Consider the following 20,837-nt stretch of genomic DNA (forward strand, 5'->3'; position numbering starts at 1 on the left):
CCCAAATGCATCAGAAAAAAGCCTTGAGATAGACATTTAAAACAAATAGTTTAAACGTCAGATAAAAAGAAAATGATGAGGACAACCCCCCAGAGCCCGGGGACAGGCGTTGTAAGTTATGCCGTGAGGGCAAATTTAGTTTTTATGGAAGAGATTCTTGTATAAACTTCAGAGAGCTCATTTGATTGGGAATTGAAAGTTATAGTTCACTTTTTGAGAGTCAAAATTGAACTGAAAACAAGGACAACTAGCCCCCTCTACGCCATATCTCCCCCAAATATATCGGAAAAAAAACTTTGAGATAGCAATTTTTTTTAAATAGTTCAAGGGCCCGATAGAAAAATTATATGTCGGAAAATTATTGACTACTAATGATAAAACAAACAATATACAGAAATTAACAAACAAATACGGGTTCCAAAACAAAACTTAAAATATCAAATAGCCTACTACTTGTAAGATAAACTACCACAATTGCTAACCATTTTCATAACGAAAAAAAAATTAAATAAAAAATCAAAATTCAAAGCAGCCAGACAGTGGTTTCTCAGTAGCTCTCAAAAAGCCGGCAACTCAGTCTCCTCACACAGGCTCACAGGAATCATATTCCATATAACAGGCAAGATTTGACGCATTTAAAACCCAGACCGCGCAGATTTTCGTGGTTTCCTAAATTCTGCAAAATTTCGTACATTATAATTATGAGATTCCGATATAATGATAACAATATTTCCAAAACAATCAGGCACTCGAAAATGCAACAAATTAAATATAAATTGACACTTATAAAAAATAAAAAGGCCAGAAAGCGGCATAATAAGGATTTTTGTATAGACTGATCAAACGGAAAAGCGAGAATCACATCCATTTAAAATACGAATAAAAGAATTTTGCAATATACGTAATAGTTTAAGGTGAACAGCAAATGTACTTGACCAAACAGAACAAAAATATAACAAGTAAGGACGTACCAGTGAAAAATACAACAGTCTAAAAACATGTTTTGAAAAAAAAGCTTCATTTTCTAATAATTCCTATATTTCGTGCAACTTTTGAAATGATACACTGAATATAATCTAAAATACTCAACCCTTCGTCCAAAATACTTTAATGATTCCCTTTGAGGCTTAATTGCATGACCAAATATAAGCTCTTTAAACCAAGGATAAATATTTGTTGAACGGCCAAAAACTATGAAATCTGATTTACTATGATTAAGTTTCAATTTGTTGAGGTGGAGCCACTTTTCAACTCTGTTCATATCATCTGATAGCATCTAAACCAGCTCTTGTTTAGACCTTCATACCACTGTATATGAAATGCCATCAGCAAATAATATTAAAGATTTCACTGGTTTAGGGGTCTCATCATTAGCTTCATTTCTTTGGTGCAGGTTAGAAATCGCATTAGAAATATCATTTATGTATTTAGAAAAAAAAAAGAACGGGCCACGGAGCTATCCTTGGGGAACCTCACAAGTAATTTTAAAATCATGAAACTGCATACCACTTACTTTTGAAAACAAGTGGCTGTTGCTCAAACAAGAAGATATTAAATTCAGTATACTACCTCTCATTCCGCAATTCTCCAATTTCTTCAATAAAATTCCACGGTCAACTGTGTCAAAAGCTTTCAAAATATCTAAATATTCTGTAGCGATCTTCATCTTACTATCCAAATCCTCATTAACGATAGTCGTCAAAAATTGCGACGAGTAATCAGTTGAATATTTCTTTCTGAAACCAAACTGAAACCAAATTTGAAAATAGGAGGAAACACCCTCCGAAAGTCATGGAATCTTAATAATAGTCACACCATCAGATTCAGCGTATCAGAGAACCCTGCTGTAGTAGTTTCAAGCTCCTATCGACAAAAATTTGGAATTTTGTATTTTTTTTTGCAGGAAGACAGATGATAGATGCGTGGTTATTTATTTATTTTTTCCCAGAACGTTGAAGAGAGGGCTCATTATAATAGAAATTAAAAGTTCTAGTGCCCTTTTTAAGCGACCAAAATAATTGGAGGGCACATGGGCCCCCTCCCATGGTAATTTTTTCCCGAAGTTACCGAATCAAAATTATGAGATAGTCATTTTATTCAACATAGTCGAAAAACTTAATAACTATGTCTTTAGGGACCTTCCCAGGACATATTTTAGCCTTTAGACTCATCCATGAAAGTTTTGTTTTCCTAACCTAACCCCTTTACAAGATAGCCAAAAGTCAATCAACTAGAATTTTACCAAGAATTTTACCCTTATAACATTGTCAAGTATAGATCAAACTAGCTTGCCTAGTCCTGGCAATCTAGTCTAACTTTGTCTTTTTACCCTAGGTATAGTTGAAGAGGGAATATTCCACTAAACTGGGTGGTTAAATTATGTATTACGGGAATTTTCAGTATCAGCTTAGGATTAGAAGGAAAGAGTTAAATTCTAGATTTAGTGACAACTGAAGATTTCATCAGTGAAATTTTTCCTTCATTGGTTCTGAGTACAAGACATCAATTCAGACCTAAGGTTTTGCTCCAAAGTGAAACTCACTTGTCAGAGTTAATACAAATAGGTCCTAGGCATAATTCAAATAGTAAAGACATAGGCCTACCTCAAGAATAATTGGCATATAGCACTCACTAGTAAATATTGAGCAGTTTAAATAAATGACATATGAATAAAGTGAACATAATATATATATATATATATATATATATATATATATATATATATATATATATATATATATATATATATATATACTAGCTGTTGGGGAGGCGCTTCGCGCCCCCCAAGCCCCCCCGCGCGCGTAAGTCGTTACGCGCCATATTAGTTACGCGCCATTGTAGTTGTGTCCCTGTGTCCCACCTGTGAATATAGATAGATTTATATGTGTTTCAAACTACGTAAAAATTGCGAATATACAACATTCTTGGCTTTCCCATTGTCTGTGCATATACAAAGCCGCATGTTCTAATAATGACGTCATATGCAAACGCTCTTTTTACAAACAAACAAACATGCATACACACAACTCGTTTTTATATAGATAGATAGATAGATAGATACAATACAAATTAACTGCGTAAAACTTGCAAATATACAACATTCTTCGCTGTCCAATTGTCGCTGCATATAAATAGATTGTCAGGTTTACCGACCCTCGAACATGCAACGTACAATTGTCTATGGGAAAAACAAGCAGTATTAAGATCTATACCCCATTTTTCTAATGATTGACCTTGAGCTTTGTTAATGGTTATTGGAAATGCTAATCGAATTGGGAATTGCAATCTTTTAAATTGAAAAGGCAGATCCGTTGGAATCATGGGAATGCGAGGAATAAGAACAGCCTCACCCTCAAAAGGCCCTGTCAAGATTGTGGGCTCTATTAGGTTTTCCATTGTTTTTTTACGGCAAGTCGCGTGCCATTGCAAAGCTTTGGTGGGTTGATATTTCTTAAAAGTATTGTTGGTACGCCTATTTTTAGTTGTAGCACGTGTGGTGGAAACCCTGAAAGATCCACGGAATTTAAAAATTCAGATGGATAATTAACCGCTTCATTTGGTTCCAAAACTGTGTCGACTGACTTGTAAAAGACTGCCTGGTCTCGAATCTTCGTCAAAACATTATTGTTGATTTCGTGGACGTCTATATTTTTGGGTGCGAGAATCGCTCTTTCACTTAGCCATTTATTATTTTATAATTTTTTAGAATATTCGGAAATACTTTTTCAATCAATTCATTTTTGGACGTCACTAAATTACAGAAATCAGCAGGTAGTTGTATACGTCCTGAAATTGAGTCTACTGGGAGCTTTCTGTTTCCAATTGCCAGCAATTGATCTGAATATGTTTGACCAGAGTTATCGATTTGCAATCGGACACGCATATTTGTACTTAATTTTAATGTTTTTACGTGTGCCCATAAATTAGAATTTTTCAGGCAAGCATTCATTTCGTCTGCAGGAGTTGATCTAGGTATTATAGGTAATGTTTGCCTGAAATCTCCCGCAAGTAATATTAATGGGCTGCCAAAGGGTTTCGAATTCCCTCGCAGATCTTTCAAGCATTGATCCAGAGCCTCGAACGATTTTTTGTGTGGCATTGTGCACTCATCCCAAATAATAAGTTTGCATTGCTGCAGTACTTTACCCATCCCAGATGATTTGGAAATATTGCACGTGGGAGTTTCTGTAGAATGCAAATTCAGAGGCAATTTCAAAGCGGAATGAGCAGTTCTTCCACCAGGCAGCAATGTTGCAGCTATTCCGGACGACGCAATTGCCAACGCTATATCATTTTTTGATCGAATTGATACCAGAATCAGTTTTATCACAAACGTTTTACCAGTACCTCCTGGCGCATCCAAAAAGAAAATTTAACCAACGTTGTTATCGACACAATGAATTATCGTATCATAAATGTCTTTTTGTTCCGACGTTAACTTGGAAATGTTATTTTGTACATACGACAATAGATCACTCGTACTGTAACTTTGTTCATGATCCAATTCTACACATGTCGAAACAGCAGCGATACGGTTAGGTGAAGGCATTCCCAAATCCTGAAGAGGTTTGTTTGCCATACGTACGCACAAATCTTCTATAATAACTAAAGTGTAGCTATAAATTTCTGATGTAAAATCAAAAGTCATATCTGACGTCTCTAACTGTTTTCGATGGAGTATATCTTCGGACATTTTTGACTTATATTTTTCCCATAACTGTGTAGGAGCTGATGGAGAGAAAGTTGTTAACATGATGCCAAACAATGCACGAATTTGACTTGGGGTTGACGTTTCCCACGCGTCATTAATGCAGTTATCCCAGTGTTGGTCATTCTCCAATAAATTCAGAGCTTGGCATGCACTACGGTAAGTGTCATGTATAGTACCGTTTACAGTTCTCAAATGCTCAAAGGATGTCGGACCGGGTACATTCACCAAAAGCAGGCGTAGAAAGAAGCATTCATGTTGATTGGGGTGAACGGTGTAGAGTCTTCCTATCGTGGTATCTTTGAAGATGGTAGGTTGCCCGTCGACTGACTTACCCTGTTTTCGACGTTCAAATACTTTATTTTTAGTATTCCACGTGTAATACGAAGGCACTTCAGTATACAGCAGTTTTTTGCAAAAGAATCATTTTTCCAAAGCGAAAAGAAAGTGGTTAACTTTGTATCCGGTGGATTCAGGGCTCTTTGTTGCACGTTGGTTTCCGGGAAATAAACACGTTGACCATTCTGTAAATGTACCGCTAAGTGAACAACAGCTGGACTACGTTCATGTATCGGAAATGAAAGAATTCGCCAAACAGCTTAATTACTGCTTATGTATCTTCCAGCCTGATATTGTACGATTTTGTCGATATCTTTGATTTCGGGCTGCAAGCCAAAAACTGCCATGTCACTGCCTTTGTTGACGTATTTACATATGTATTTGATTGCCTTTACGGAGTTACAGTATTCAGCGTTTATGTGTGCTTTAAATGTTTTTGATAATAATGGGGAATATGGAACAACCCACTGGTTATTTACTTCGATGGTGGTACCGTTACGCTTCTTTATTATTGCTGTTTTACCGCCATCTTCAGTAGATCTTCTTCTATATTGTGGGTAACCATCATTGCCAGTAATTGTGTTGGATACTAAAAGTCGAGGATATTGCTTTGTGCACCTTCCTTTGGCCATGAATGGTGAATTTTCGTTCAGTGCACCGCAAGGTCCATGTATCATATTTTTTACAATAATATCATGTAACCCCTTATTGACATTTTCATCAGGTATTTCAGCGGAAATCACATCATCAATTTCGTTCGAAGTAATTTTTTTATGTAGCCAGATTAGTATATGTGCGTGTGGCAAACCTCGTTTTTGCCATTCCACTGAGTACATCCAGCATCGCACTGACCCAAACACTTCAAGTTTTACTATGTAGTTTATCAGTGATGTCAACTTTCGCTGGAAGACACGGGCCGTAATGTCATGTCTATGAACCGCCGATTGTCCTTGAAGTAAAAGCTGCAGTATCTCGTCCCAAGATTGATTACATGTAAATGTAATAAATAAATCTGGACGACCATAGAGACGAACATACGCAATAGCATCTTGAGCATATTCATGCATATGACGGGGAATGCCAGCATATGACGAAGATAAAATTGTTAATCTTCCAACGTTTGTGGTATTACCGTCATTTATAACTGCTTCTCGCAAATGAATGTATTGTTCAGAGCGGAGCTTGGTCTGATTCAGGCGAATATATAGCAAACGTTCTGATTCAATTTTAGCATACATATCAACGACGAATTGGTGAAACAATTCACGGCATTTTAAAATATAATTTTCTTCATCCTGCCGAATCATTAGTCTATAGGAATAATAATGCATTGCACTGCATTTCTTATTCATTTCTTTGTTAGAGGCTGGATTCATCAATTTAATATTAAAGTGATAGCCGTCGGATATTGTAGGGCATCGTAGCATCGATGAGTTTCAGCAATTCTTAACAACTGAGCGTTTCGCTTATGAAGAATAATATCTCGAGGTAAAAACTGATCACAAACCATAAAACGATTGCCATTCGATAGTTGGAGCATTGTATCTACGAACATGTTGGCCAGGAGGCGTTTTGTCAGCGGAAATAACAATTTTATGCGTATCAGTAGGCATCAAATCGCTGGCTGTTTTTTTCTCTTTTAGCAGCAAGTCTGCTTTCGCGTTGCTCTGGTAGTTCCTCGGTACGCTTTCTGTTCTATCTTTCTCTATCAGCCTCAAGCCTGTTTCCTTGCTGTTCTTTTGATTCCTCAGCACGCTTTCGTTTCTGACTTTCTCTATCAGCAGAATGTTTTTTGGCATAGACTCTTTGAGCATCTTCCTCGGCTGTTGCCATTGTAAGTTCATCAGTCATTTTAAAGTTAAACATTAATAGATCTCTACCTGAACGCATGTCTTAAATATCTTTAATGACGTCACCGTCATAACAAAAATGACGACAACTAACTTCATGACGTCAGTCAACACACAAACATGACGTCACCTGACAGACACATCCACAGACAACTTATTTATGTATATATATATATATATATATATATATATATATATATATATATATATATATATATATATATATATATATATATATATATCAAACAGTTTGTGGTAATGAACTGTAGTAAGGAGTGACCCGGCTCAAAAGTAAACAAAACTCAAAAAATTTGAATTTTGATGCTAAAAGATTCATCAAAAGAATTGCACTTTCATGCTGATTTTAAATATATAAGTTTCATCAAATTTAATATTTGTCAACTTTGTTTCAGTGATGGTGGATGGGGTAAGGCGTCAAAATACTTGGCAGGTAGAATGTTAGCTTGTGCTCCTGTATCGACCTTGAATTTGACAGGTAAGGAGTGGTTCACCTCCAGTGTAATAAGGGCTTCATCTCTGCTCTTATTGGTTTTGTTCTCTATGGCATATAAAAAGACATCCTCATCTTCTTCACTATTGTTGGCTGGGCTCTCCTTGTATTCGATCACCGCATTCACTGATTTTTTGCTTTTGCACACACGTGCAAAATGATTTGGCTTTTTGCACTTTGCACAGGTTTTTTCCTTTGCAGGACAAGTGTGGCTAGGTGAGTATACTCCTCCACAGAAATAGCATTCCTTTGTTTTTCTAGATGACACAGATGCATCTTCGTATTTTCTGACTGGAAATTTGTACTTCTGGACAGCATCAATTTCTTTCTTGATTTGTTGTGGTTCTTGTACTTCAAATGTTCTTAGCTGTGCCTGGGTTGTTTGGTAAGAACGGCATTTGTCAACAGCTAGTGCCAAAGTTAGGGTATCACCTTCCAGAAGAAGTCTTTCTCTAATTTTCGGGTCTCTGATGCCACTAACTATTTTGTCCCAAACCATTTCATCAGCGCTATCATAGTTACAAGCCTTCACCAGGATTTTCAATTCTGTGATGTATTTCTCTACACTTTCTCCTTCACACTGGTCACGTTTCTGGAATATATATCGAGCAAATACACTGTTGGTGACTGGTGCAGCATATTTGCGGAATTTCTGCATGTAAGTTTCTACATTGTTTTTTTCGGCAGCAGTGAGTGGGAAGGTGTTGAATATCTGGCGCCCTTTTTCTCCTGCCCAGATGAGAAGGTAAGCATATTTGCTTTCTGCCGTCTTTCCAGACAAGGGTCCCAGAAACATCAGTTTGGCATGCTCTTCAAAGCGTTTCCATTCATCGCCAAGGGAAGCTGAGTCCCAATCAATACTTGGTGGCTTTGCTTCCATTTTCTGACACCATGTAGCGTTTTACCAATTATATGATTTATTTAAACCCAGGCATCTGGAACAAAAGGCATTATATAGCAACAGCAAGCAGTTAATATCAAATAAGCACAAGCACAGCAAGCAGGCATATAATTATTTAACATGCATGATATTACAATATATATATATATATATATATATATATATATATATATATATATATATATATATATATATATATATATATATATATATATATATATATATATATATATATATATATATATATATATATATATATATATATATATATATATATATATATATATATATATATATATATATATATATATATATATATATATATATATATATACATATATATATATATATATATATATATATATATATATATATATATATATATATACTAGCTGTTGGGGTGGCGCTTCGCGCCACCCCAACACCTAGTTGGTGGGGCGCTTCGCGCCCCCCAAGCCCCCCCGCGCGCGTAAGTCGTTACGCGCCATATTAGTTACGCGCCATTGTAGTTGTGTCCCTGTGACCCACCAGTGAATATAGATAGATTTATATATGTGTTTCAAACTACGTAAAAATTGCGAATATACAACGTTTTTGGCTTTCCCACTACTGGGAGCTTTCCGTTTCCAATTGCCAGCAATTGATCTGAAAATGTTTGACCAGAGTCATCGTTTTGCAATCGGACAAGCATATTTGTAGTTAATTTTAATATTTTTACGTGTGCCCATAAATTAGAATTTTTCAGGCAAGCATTCATTTCGTCTGCAGGAGTTAAACTACGTAAAAATTGCGAATATACAACATTCTTGGCTTTCCCATTGTCTGTGCATATACAAAGCCGTATGTACTAGTAATGACGTCATATGCAAACGCTCTTTTTACAAACAAACAAACATGCATACACAAAACTCGTTTTTATATAGATAGATAGATAGGTAGATACAATACAAATTAACTGCGTAAAACTTGCGAATATACAACATTTTTCGCTGTCCAATTGTCGCTGCATATAAATAGATTGTCAGGTTTACCGACCCTCGAACATGCAACGCACAATTGTCCATGGGAAAAACAATCAGTATTAAGATCTATACCACATTTTTCTAATGATTGACCTTGAGCTTTGTTAATGGTGATTGCAAATGCTAATCGAATTGGGAATTGCAATCTTTTAAATTGAAAAGGCAGATCCGTTGGAATCATGGGAATGCGAGGAATAAGAACAGCCTCACTCTCAAAAGGCCCTGTCAAGATTGTGGCCTCTATTAGGTTTTCCATTGTTTTTTTTTACGGCAAGCCGCGTGCCATTGCAAAGCTTTGGTGGGTTGATATTTCTTAAAAGTATTATTGGTACGCCTATTTTTAGTTGTAGCACGTGTGGTGGAAACCCTGAAAGATCTATGGAATTTAAAAATTCAGATGGATAATTAACCGCTTCATTTGGTTCCAAAACTGTGTCGACTGACTTGTAAAGGACTGCCTGGTCTCGAATCTTGGTCAAAACAATATTGTTGATTTCGTGGACGTCTATATTTTTGGGTGCGAGAATCGCTCTTTCACTTAGCCATTTATTATTTTTATAATTTTATAGAATATTCGGAAATACTTTTTCAATCAATTCATTTTTGGACGTCACTAAATTACAGAAATCAGCAGGTAGTTGTATACGTCCTGAAATTGAGTCTACTGGGAGCTTTCCGTTTCCAATTGTCAGCAATTGATCTGAAAATGTTTGACCGGAGTCATCGTTTTGCAATCGGACACGTATATTTGTAGTTAATTTTAATATTTTTACGTGTGCCCATAAATTAGAATTTTTAAGGCAAGCATTCATTCGTCTTCAATGGCTCTGGTGGTGCAGCCAATAGAGGAAGTTAAACTTTTCCTGAGGCGCAACACATTCCCATTGTTTCACCATTGAATTTCAAGGCCTTGCAATAGGGACAAATTTTAGACATTGTCCCGATTTGAACACATCTACTCAAGCTATAATCATCGACTGGGTTGTACCTGAATGCCAGGCGATAACTTTCAGGTTGCTCTGATTCCTCGGCACGCTTTCTTTTCTTACTTTCTATCAGCCTCAAGCCTGTTTCCTTGCTGTTCTTTTGATTCCTCGGCACGCTTTCTGTTCTTTCTTTCTCTATCAGCCTCAAGCCTGTTTCCTCGCTGTTCTTTTGATTCCTCGGCACGCTTTCTGTTCTTTCTTTCTCTATCAGCCTCAAGCCTGTTTCTTTGCTCTTGTTTTGATTCCTCGGCACGCTTTCTTTTCTGACTATCTTTATCAGCAGCAAGTTTTTTTGGCATAGACTCTTTGAGCATCTTCATCGGCTTTTGCCATGGTAAGTTCATCAGTCATTGTAAACTTAAACATTAATAGATTTCTACGTGAACATATGTCTTAAATATCTTGAATGACGTCACAGTCAAAGCAAAAATGACAACAACTAACTTCATGACGTCAGTCAACACAGAAACGTGACGTCACCTGATCCACAGACAGACAGACAACTTATTTTTATATATATCTTCTTCTATCTATATATATAAAAATAAGTTGTCTGTCTGTGGATGGATCAGGTGACGTCACCTGAAAAAACTGGATCAGGTGACGTCAAAACTGAAAAAACTAAAAAAAGGCAAAAACTACAAAAAAAACTAAAAACTAATAAAAAAAATAAAAAAGCTAAAAAACTAAAAAAACTAAAAAAAGGCAAAAACTACAAAAAAAACTAAAAACTAATAAAAAAGCTAAAAAACTAAAAAAACTGAAAAAAGGCAAAAACTACAAAAAAAACTAAAAACTAATAAAAAAATAAAAAAGCTAAAAAACTAAAAAAACTAAAAAAACTAAAAAAAGGTAAAAAACTAAAAAAACTAAAAACTAAAAAAAACTAAAAAAGAAGGAAAAAACTGAAAAATAAGCTAAAATAAAGGTAAAAACCAATAAAAAACTAAAAAAAAAAACTGAAAAAACTAAAAAAAGGCAAAAACTACAAAAAAAAACTAAAAACTAATAAAAAAAGTAAAAAAGCTAAAAAACTAAAAAAACTAAAAAAACTAAAAAAAGGTAAAAAACTAAAAAAAATAAAAACTAAAAAAAAACTAAAAAAAAGGAAAAAACTGAAAAATAAGCTAAAATAAAGGTAAAAACCAATAAAAAACTAAAAAGAAAAAAGGAAAAAACTAAAAAAAATTGTGGATCGTGGATCAGGTGACGTCACCTGAAAAAACTGGATCAGGTGACGTCAAAACTGAAAAAACTAAAAAAAAGGCAAAAACTACAAAAAAACTAAAAACTAATAAAAAAAATAAAAAAGCTAAAAAACTAAAAAAACTAAAAAAAGGCAAAAACTACAAAAAAAACTAAAAACTAATAAAAAAGCTAAAAAACTAAAAAAACTAAAAAAAGGCAAAAACTACAAAAAAACTAAAAACTAATAAAAAAAATAAAAAAGCTAAAAAACTAAAAAACTAAAAAAACTAAAAAAAGGTAAAAAACTAAAAAAACTAAAAACTAAAAAAAACTAAAAAAAAAGGAAAAAACTGAAAAATAAGCTAAAATAAAGGTAAAAACCAATAAAAAACTAAAAAAAAACTGAAAAAACTAAAAAAAGGCAAAAACTACAAAAAACTAAAAACTAATAAAAAAAGTAAAAAAGCTAAAAAACTAAAAAAACTAAAAAAACTAAAAAAACTAAAAAAAGGTGAAAAACTAAAAAAAATAAAAAATAAAAAAAAACTAAAAAAAAAGGAAAAAACTGAAAAATAAGCTAACATAAAGGTAAAAACCAATAAAAAACTAAAAAGAAAAAAAGGAAAAAACTAAAAAAAATTTTCATCTAAAAAACTAAAAAAAACTAAAAAAGGTAAAAACTAAAAGAACTAAAAAAGAAAAAAATAAATGACGACACTCAAAGAGAAAGCGACCAGGACAAAAGGAATGTTCGATTAGCAATCAACAAAGCACCGGGACACAGGGAGTATAAATGACGACCAGGACATAAGTAAAAAAAAAATTAACAAAACTAAAAAGAAGGTAAAAACTACAAAAAAACTAAAAAGAAAAAAAAAACTAAAAACTAATAAAAAAACTAAAAAATCTAAAAATCTAAATAAACTAAAAAAGAAAAAAAAAGGAAAAAAATAAAGGAGAAAAACAAAACTAAAAAACGAATGTATATACAGACCGGTACACCGGGATACAAATGACGACCGGGACACAGGGAATATAAATGACGACCGGGACACAGGGACACAACTACAACGGGGACACCGGGGGAAACAGGGGGATATAAATGACAACCGGGACAAAAAAACTAAAAAGAAAAAAAAACTAAAAACTAATAAAAAAACTAAAAAATCTAAAAATCTAAATAAGCTAAAAAAGAAAAAAAAAAGGAAAAAAATAAAGGAGAAAAACAAAACTAAAAAACGAATGTATATACAGACCGGGACACCGGGATACAAATGACGACCGGGACACAGGGAATATAAATGACGACCGGGACACAGGGACACAACTACAACGGGGACACCGGGGGAAACAGGGGGATGTAAATGACGACCGGGACACCGGGACAGGGAATGGTAGTTAAAACCATATATATATATATATATATATATATATATATATATATATATATATATATATATATATATATATATATATATATATATATATATATATATATATATATATATATATATATATATATATATATATATATATATATATATATATATATATATATATATATATATATATATATATATATATATATATCTATCTATATTCACAGGTGGGACATAGGGACACAACTACAATGGCGCGTAACTATTATGGCGCGTAACGACTTACGCGCGCGGGGGGGCTTGGGGGGTGCGCGAAGCGCCCGCACCAACTAGGTGTTGGGGTGGCGCGAAGCGCCACCCCAACAGCTAGTAGATATATATATATAAATATATATATATATATATATATATATATATATATATATATATATCACTACAAACAAGAGTTTTGCTATTGCCCCCTTCCCTAACTGTAAAAGTGTAAAGCCTACTGCATTATTGCACTTTACTGAAAACGAAATATATTAAAAATTTTCTTTTTGTTCTTATTAAGACATCGAAAATAAGAATAAAACCGAAATAAAATCTTGAAATGATGAGTTTTCTGCAATCAATATCATTACATATCAAATGTCCAGTTTAATTTTATTTGTTCTTTCCATGACTTTTCAAGACATATAGTTTTCAGTAAAGCACCAATAACACAGTAGGCTTTAGACGTTTAACATTAGGGAAGGGGGTAGTGAGTAGACACTTATTTGTAGCGATTATTGTCTATTCTAAGCTTGATTGGCATATTTTATTTAAGTTTTACTCGTTTTCAGATTTATTTATTAATTTATATTAGTACCTGTTTTATGTTTGTTTGCTATGATTGATTATTTAACTCTTGTTGGTTTTTTTTTTTATTCTTTAATAATTATTTACTCCTGTCTTTACTTTTGTTTAAAAACTCAACTTCTTTTATAGAGTTCTTTAAGATAAATTTCCATTCATACTAATGTGCTAAAATTTTTAAGTTTCTCAACATTTTTTCAAAAAGAGTACGTGGGGTGAGCTAATTACACTCTAATTGCTTTTTATTCCTAGAATGCGAATTAGAACTTTCCATTTCTAAGAAATGAGGCTAATCCAAATTTTATACAACCACTCCTTGTATAAAACCTTATATTCCCCTAGGGCACCACTTATATTCATTGCCCAACGATTCAAGGGGGTTTCATGTTCCCCAGAGGCATTGTTATATGATAGGTTACATGTTTGATAAAATGGGTAAGTCACTCTGAAGCCCTTGAAAAGGGAACTAAAAGTTCAATTTCCAATCAAACGAGCCCAAATTCTATACAATCACCCCTTCCTTAAAAACCATATATACTCCTGGGGAATAACTTAAAATACTTTCCCCCAGACTTTGGAGGGTTGTGTTGACCCCAAACGTGTCGTCATCTGATCTTTGGATGAATTTGAACAAATTGACTATTTCAAAATTTTGATTGGATACGTTTTGGGAAAAAAAGGTGTGCGTGTGTTGAGGAGGGGGGGGTGCCCTCCAAACACTTTGATTCTTACTAAGGGCAATATGACTTCCAATTTCGAAATGAAAGAGCCTCATCAAAAGTTTATACCACATGAAATGCCTCTGGTAAAAACTAATAATAATATAACATTGAAGCCTTATGACCTTAACTATGGGCAATCGCCTCCAACACTATCAAAAAAGTTGGACACCGTCTAAAGACACTTTTGAACAACACAGTAATACAGTGAAGACAAGAGACTAAAATTGGCCCATCAGACAAAATTCTGGCAGCCATATAACAGCTTCCACCTTGATGGTACTATAATGTTGTTTTATTTTCTATCATTACTGCACACAGAGAGGACTGAAAGAAAATTCTTTAACCCTTTAAATCTGTTTTAAGCCACTGATTAACTACTTCTTTAACTTAATTAACTTAATTAATTAACTTAATTAACTAACTTAATTAACTTAATTAAATTAATTAACTTAACTTAATTAAATAACTTAATTAACCAATCCTTTAACCCTTTAAATCTGTTTTAAGCCACTAATTAACTACTTTTATATCCCCTTTAACTCTTTGGTGGCAGATCCAAGTATATTTAAAGAGGTAAGTTTTTATTTCTTTTCTACTATTGTAAATGAGCTTTCTTTTTTTTTCGTTAAAAAAAAAAAAAAAAAAAAAAAAACAAGAGCTAAGAGCTCATATGGCACTTGTGACGAGGTCGGAAGAGCCAAGAGATCATACGGCATGAGCTCTAGTAAACTTCTAAGAATCAATAAATTGATTTAAAAGGAAAATCAGAGGCTTAATACCGGTTGGGATTTAACATAAGAGCTCTGAGACACGAAGTCCTTCTAAATATAAAAATTCATTAAGATCCAATTACCCACTCGCAAGTTAAATACCTCTTTTTTCTAATTTTCTTCTCCTTTCGACCCTCCCCCCCCCCCTATATGATCGAATCGAGTAAAACAACTTTATCAAATCACTTTGTGCAAGTCCCTGACATTCCTACCAATTTTCATTGTCCTAGCACATCCAGAAGCACAAAACTTGCCAAAGCACTGGACCCCCCTAACTTCCCCAGAGAGAGAGCGGGTCCAGTCCAGTTACCTCAATCACGTATCTACGACATTTTCTTTTTCTACATACCAAGTTTCATGCCGATTTTTCCACTCTAAGCGTTTTCCAAGGTTTTTGCTTTCGCCCTCCAACTCCCCCCAATGTCGCCAACTCTGGTCGATATTTAAAATAAGAGCTCTGAGACATGAGTTCCTTCTAAATATCAAATTTTATTAAGATCTGGTCACCCGTTCTTAAGTTAAAAATACCTCAATTTTTCTAATTTTTCCGAATTAACACCCCCCCCCCCCCTTACAAGGAACGGAGAGCGGATTCCTTCCAATTATGTCAATCATGTATCTTGAACTTGTGCTTATTCTTCCCATCAAATTTCATCCCGATCTCTCCACTCAACTGTTTTCCAAGATTTCCAGTTTCCAATATTTCTGTTTCCCCCCTCCAACCCCGTATGTCCCCGGATCCGATTTGAAATGGAAATGGAGAATCTGGAAATGGAGAAATGGAAATGGAGAAATGGAAATCGATTTGGAAATGGAGATATATGATCTTTCCTTATATCAAGTTTCATTAAATTTCGAGCACCCATTTGTAAGATAAAGAAACGTCAATTTTCACATTTTCCAAGATTTCCAGTTTCCCCCTACAGCTCCCCCCCCCAATGGCACCAGATCTAGTCGTGATTTAAAATAACAGCTCTGAAGCACAAGATTCATCTAAAAATCAAATTTCATTAAGATCTGATCTCCTGTTTGTAAGTTACAAATGCCTCACATTTTCTATTTTTTTTCAATTACCCCCCCCCCCCAACTTCTCCAAAGAGAGTAGATTCGGTCCAGTTGTGTCATTAATGTATCTTGAACTTGTGCTTATTCTGCCACCAAATTTCATCCTGATATCTCCACTCTAAGCATTTTCCAAGATAACCGCCCCCCCCCCAACAACACTGGATCCAGTCAAGAATTAAAACAAGAGATCTGAGTTACAAGGTACTTCTAAATATGAAATTTTATTACGATCTGATCACTCCTTCATAAATTAAAAATACCTCATTTTTTCTAATTTTTCAGAATTAACCCTCCCCAACTCCCCCAATGAGAGTGGATCCATTCCAGTTCAAATCATTCCAGTATTTAGGATTTGTGCTTATTTCTTTCACCAAGTTTCATCCTGATCCATCCACTCTAAGCCTTTTTCAAGATTTCTGCCCCCCACCACAACTCCCTCCAATGAAACTGGATCCGGTCAGGATTTAATATAAGAGATCTGAGTTAAGAGGTCCTTCTTAATATGAAATTTCATTAAGATTCGATCACTCCTTTGTAAGTTAAAAATACCTCATTTTTTCTGATCACTCCTTTGTAAGTGAAAAATACCTCATTTGTTCTAATTTTTCAGATTTAACCCTTCCCCTAACTCCCCCAATGATAGCGGATCCGTTCTGGTTATGTCAATCATCTATCTAGGACATGTCCTTATTTTTCCAACCATTTTTCATCCCAATCCCTCCACTTTTAAGCGTTTTCCAAGATTTAAGGTTTCCCTTTCCCACTCCCCCAGTGTCACTGGATCTGGTTGAGATTTAAAATAATATCTCTGAGACACAATATCCTTCTAAATATCAAATTTCATTAGGATCTGATCACCCATTTGTAAGATAAAAATACCTCATTTTTTTAAATTTTTCTGAATTTGTTAATACCAAGTGCCAATAAAAATTTAATTGGATTTAATTGGAAAAATTTATTTGGAAAACTTACCAATTTTGATAACACAAGTCTCAGAAAGGGTGATGACTTCAGCCATATTTGGAATTTGGGGCAAGTCTATATTACAATATCTGAAGAGATAGTACTGCTTACAAAACCTATAACAATACTTGGATATTAGTACAGTCAATCTATGGTTTAACCTCAAACAAATTGCAACAGTTTTGATTTTGGTACTTTTTTGACCGAATTTTTTTTTTATCCCTAACACATAAGAAAATCAGGCGAATCGTACAACCATTTTGCATCTTTTCTTCTAAAATGACAACTTTTTATAACAACTTAATTTGCCTGTATAAAGTCAGTAATAGGTAAATCTGGCACTTAAAATCACAAACATGCACTTTGATTTTGTTTTAAATTTTCCTTTCAGTCCCCCCATCTCTAAATCGAGCGTTGATATAGGCCTGAGAGTAACATTAAGCAAAGTTGAATTCATACAGAAAAAAGGTTGGTGGCTACTGCAAAAAAGTTGTGTCCGTGTTAGTTTCCTGCTGTTCTGGAGTCTCCAACCCCCCTTCTCATCAAGGACAGGGCTCTAAAGCCCAATCTAATCTAATACTTCAAGATAAATTTGGAAACAGTGAAATTTCACTGATTCTGAAATAGGGAGTAGTTCTTTGGAATAGGCGGGAGTTGTAGATGTTGCTAGTTTGTGCTGAAAGACTCAGTGTTGGCAACTGTCAAGATTGTCAGTATGCTTTACATGTAAAACATACAAAGTGCAACCTCTCCAGTTGCTTTAACCTCTTCTTTCAAAACATCAACTCGAAAAAACATTGAAACATATTCCATAAACTGTTCTTTTTCTCTCAATTGATTAAGCACAATCACTTTGACATGTTTATGTAGAAGGGAAGTTGTGTTGCAGCTAAGAATTGCATGAGCAAAAGGAAACAGTTTGCATGTTTTCCTTCCCAATCTCCTTAACAAAGGCTTTGATGCTCCAAGTTGCACCTTTAATGGATGCCTTAGTCTCAGTTTTCAGGTAGACTGGTGGTGCTCAGGAATACAATGATAAAGTAACAGCACTAACAAGTTGGTATCATCACAAATAAATACAGTGTAGTCTTTGAACAATCAACCACTACAAGCACAATAAGCAAGTCAGCATCAGGTTTATCTTGAATAGTTCCTAGACTTTTGCCTCATAAAAAATCACAGTATAGCCAACTCATGAAACAGGCTTTATTCTTTTGGCATGAAAGAAATTTTAATTATTTGGTGGTCAGTCTCATTTCTTGGCTAACTTCCTGTCAATTGATGCAGCTTTGCATAAGATGAGTCATCTTTTGTTGAAGCAGCTATATCATAGCTATCAAAGACAATCATGGCATCTGGATATTTGGATTGTTTGGATATTTGGATGAAATGTATTTCTAGGATCACTCTTAGATCTCCAAATATGTTTCTTTCTTTGCCCAGGGCATCCTATGAAGCAAAGAACCACTGTCTAAGATATTTAATAAAGTGAAGATGCTGTTTCCATCTTCGGCCTTTTGGATACTGTTAGAAGGCAATGAAACAGCAATAAAGGCTCTATAAGGTCCTTCCATCTGAACAAATGTTCCTTAAGACATTTCCCTACCATTCCATCAAGAATCTTTTTCCATACTTCCACTGCTTTGTAGATGTTCATGTTTTTTGCAGGAGTCAAGCCAGTAGCAAGGCTCCAAAGCAACAACAGATCACCCTCAAAAGGAGACAACTATTCAACAAAATAAATAACTATTTGAGTGTCTTTGAAGCCTGTCTGCTACCCTGGAATACAAGACTCTGTGTTGGTTACTGCAACTAATGAATATGACCAAGAGTGTTGAAGAGCATTGCAGATTCCAGAAATTTTTGAAATGTGTGCAAAACCATATGATTGTGTTTTTTTGGGGGGGGATATGTGAGACACTAGGACACATCTTTTTCCTAGCATTTTCGCATAAAAAGTGGATATTTTCTCTGTATAGATCTGACTTTGTGTAATATCCAATATGTATTAATGCACAATTTATCCTGAGCGCACATGTATGTGTGTGTGTATTTATGTAGGGGAAACACTCAGGGATGGTAAAAACACAGAACTGAGTCTGTATTCATAATCTATATACCATATTTTTTGTCATCAACTTTTTAGAAGCACAAATTAATTTTCTTTTAAGTTGTAATTGTAGAGGAAAAGATGGAAGAGCTTCAATTTCGCCTCAACAGATTTGGCTGATTTTTATACATTAAGAAGATTTTTTTTTCTAATTTGAAAACACCAAAATCAAAACTATTGCAATTTGTTCAAGGTAACATTTAAAATTAATTTAGATTTACTATAGTATTTAGTACCCATTTTACAGAGGTGAGTGGAAGCACAGAGTTCCTAGAAATACACAAGTTATAATGATTCCTTTCAAGCTCTGTATAGCCAATTTTATCTTAATACATTTGAGAGTATAGAATCAATTCCTTCAGCAGTCAAGAACAGTAGCAAAGTGACAATTGAATCCAACCAAAAAATCTATTGATATCAACAAAACATTTATATCTGGAATCCATCATCATGGTTTATAGCACCTGAGCCCACTAGCCCAGTTATGTTAGTGTAAAGCTATGTAAAGTGGCTTCAGACTCAATAGTTTGCTCTTTTCTTAAAACTGATAGGTTTATAATAATAATGAAATAAAAAAAAACAAGTTTTTTTAACTGAAAGTAAGGAGCAACATTAAAACTTAAAACAAACAGAAATTACTTTGTATATGAAAGGGGCTGCCTCCTCATCAGCGCCCCGCTCTTTATGCTAAAGTTTGACTCTTTCTCTCAACTCTTCGTTTTAAAACAGTAAAAAACTTTAGCGTAAGAGTCAAGAGTCAAACTTTAGCATAAAGAGCGGGGCGTTGATGAGGGGGCAGCCCCTTTCATATACAAAGTAATTTCTGTTTGTTTTAAGTTTTAATGTTGTCTCCTTTTGAGGGTGATCTGCTGTTGCTTTGAAGCCTTGCTACTGGCTTGACTCCGGCAAAAAACATGAACATCTATAAAGCAGTGGAAGTATGGAAAAAGATTCTTGATGAAATGGTAGGGAAATGTCTTAAGGAACATTTGTTCAGATGGAAGGACCTTATAGAGCCTTTATTGCTGTTTCAGTGCCTTCTAACAGTATCCGAAAGGCTGAATATGGAAACAGCATCTTCACTTTATTAAATGTCTTAGACAGTGGTTCTTTGCTTCATAGGATGCCCCGGGCAAAAAGAAACATATTTGGAGATCTAAGAGTGATCCTAGAAATACATTTCATCCAAATATCCAAACAATCCAAATATCCAGATGCCATGATTTTCTTTGATAGCTATGATATAGCTGCTTCAACAAAAGATGACTCATCTTATGCAAAGCTGCATCAATTGACAGGAAGTTAGCCAAGAAATAAGACTGATCACCAAAAAATAAAAATTTCTTTCATGCCAAAAGAATAAAGCCTATTTCATGAGTAGGCTATACTGTGATTTTTTATGAGGCAAAAGTCTGAGAACTATTTAAGATAAACCTGATGCTGACTTGCTTATTGTGCTTGTAGTGGTTGAGTGTTCAAAGACTAC

At 34.5% G+C, this 20,837-nt stretch overlaps 1 long non-coding RNA gene across 1 annotated transcript in view; it reads right to left on the reverse strand.

The window, feature by feature from the left end:
* Positions 1-472: 472 nt before the first annotated feature.
* LOC136041834 (uncharacterized) overlaps positions 473-20,837 on the reverse strand; it is a 38,700-nt gene continuing 18,335 nt past the window's right edge. Inside the window, exons 3-4 of the long non-coding RNA XR_010621107.1 lie at positions 17,251-17,357; positions 473-676 (exon numbers count right to left, since the gene is read on the reverse strand). This is a non-coding gene — a long non-coding RNA (uncharacterized LOC136041834). The remainder of the gene's footprint in view (positions 677-17,250; positions 17,358-20,837) is intronic.

The sequence above is a fragment of the Artemia franciscana genome, unplaced genomic scaffold (assembly GCF_032884065.1).
Source record: "Artemia franciscana unplaced genomic scaffold, ASM3288406v1 PGA_scaffold_39, whole genome shotgun sequence".
NCBI classification, from domain to species: Eukaryota; Metazoa; Arthropoda; class Branchiopoda; order Anostraca; family Artemiidae; genus Artemia; species Artemia franciscana.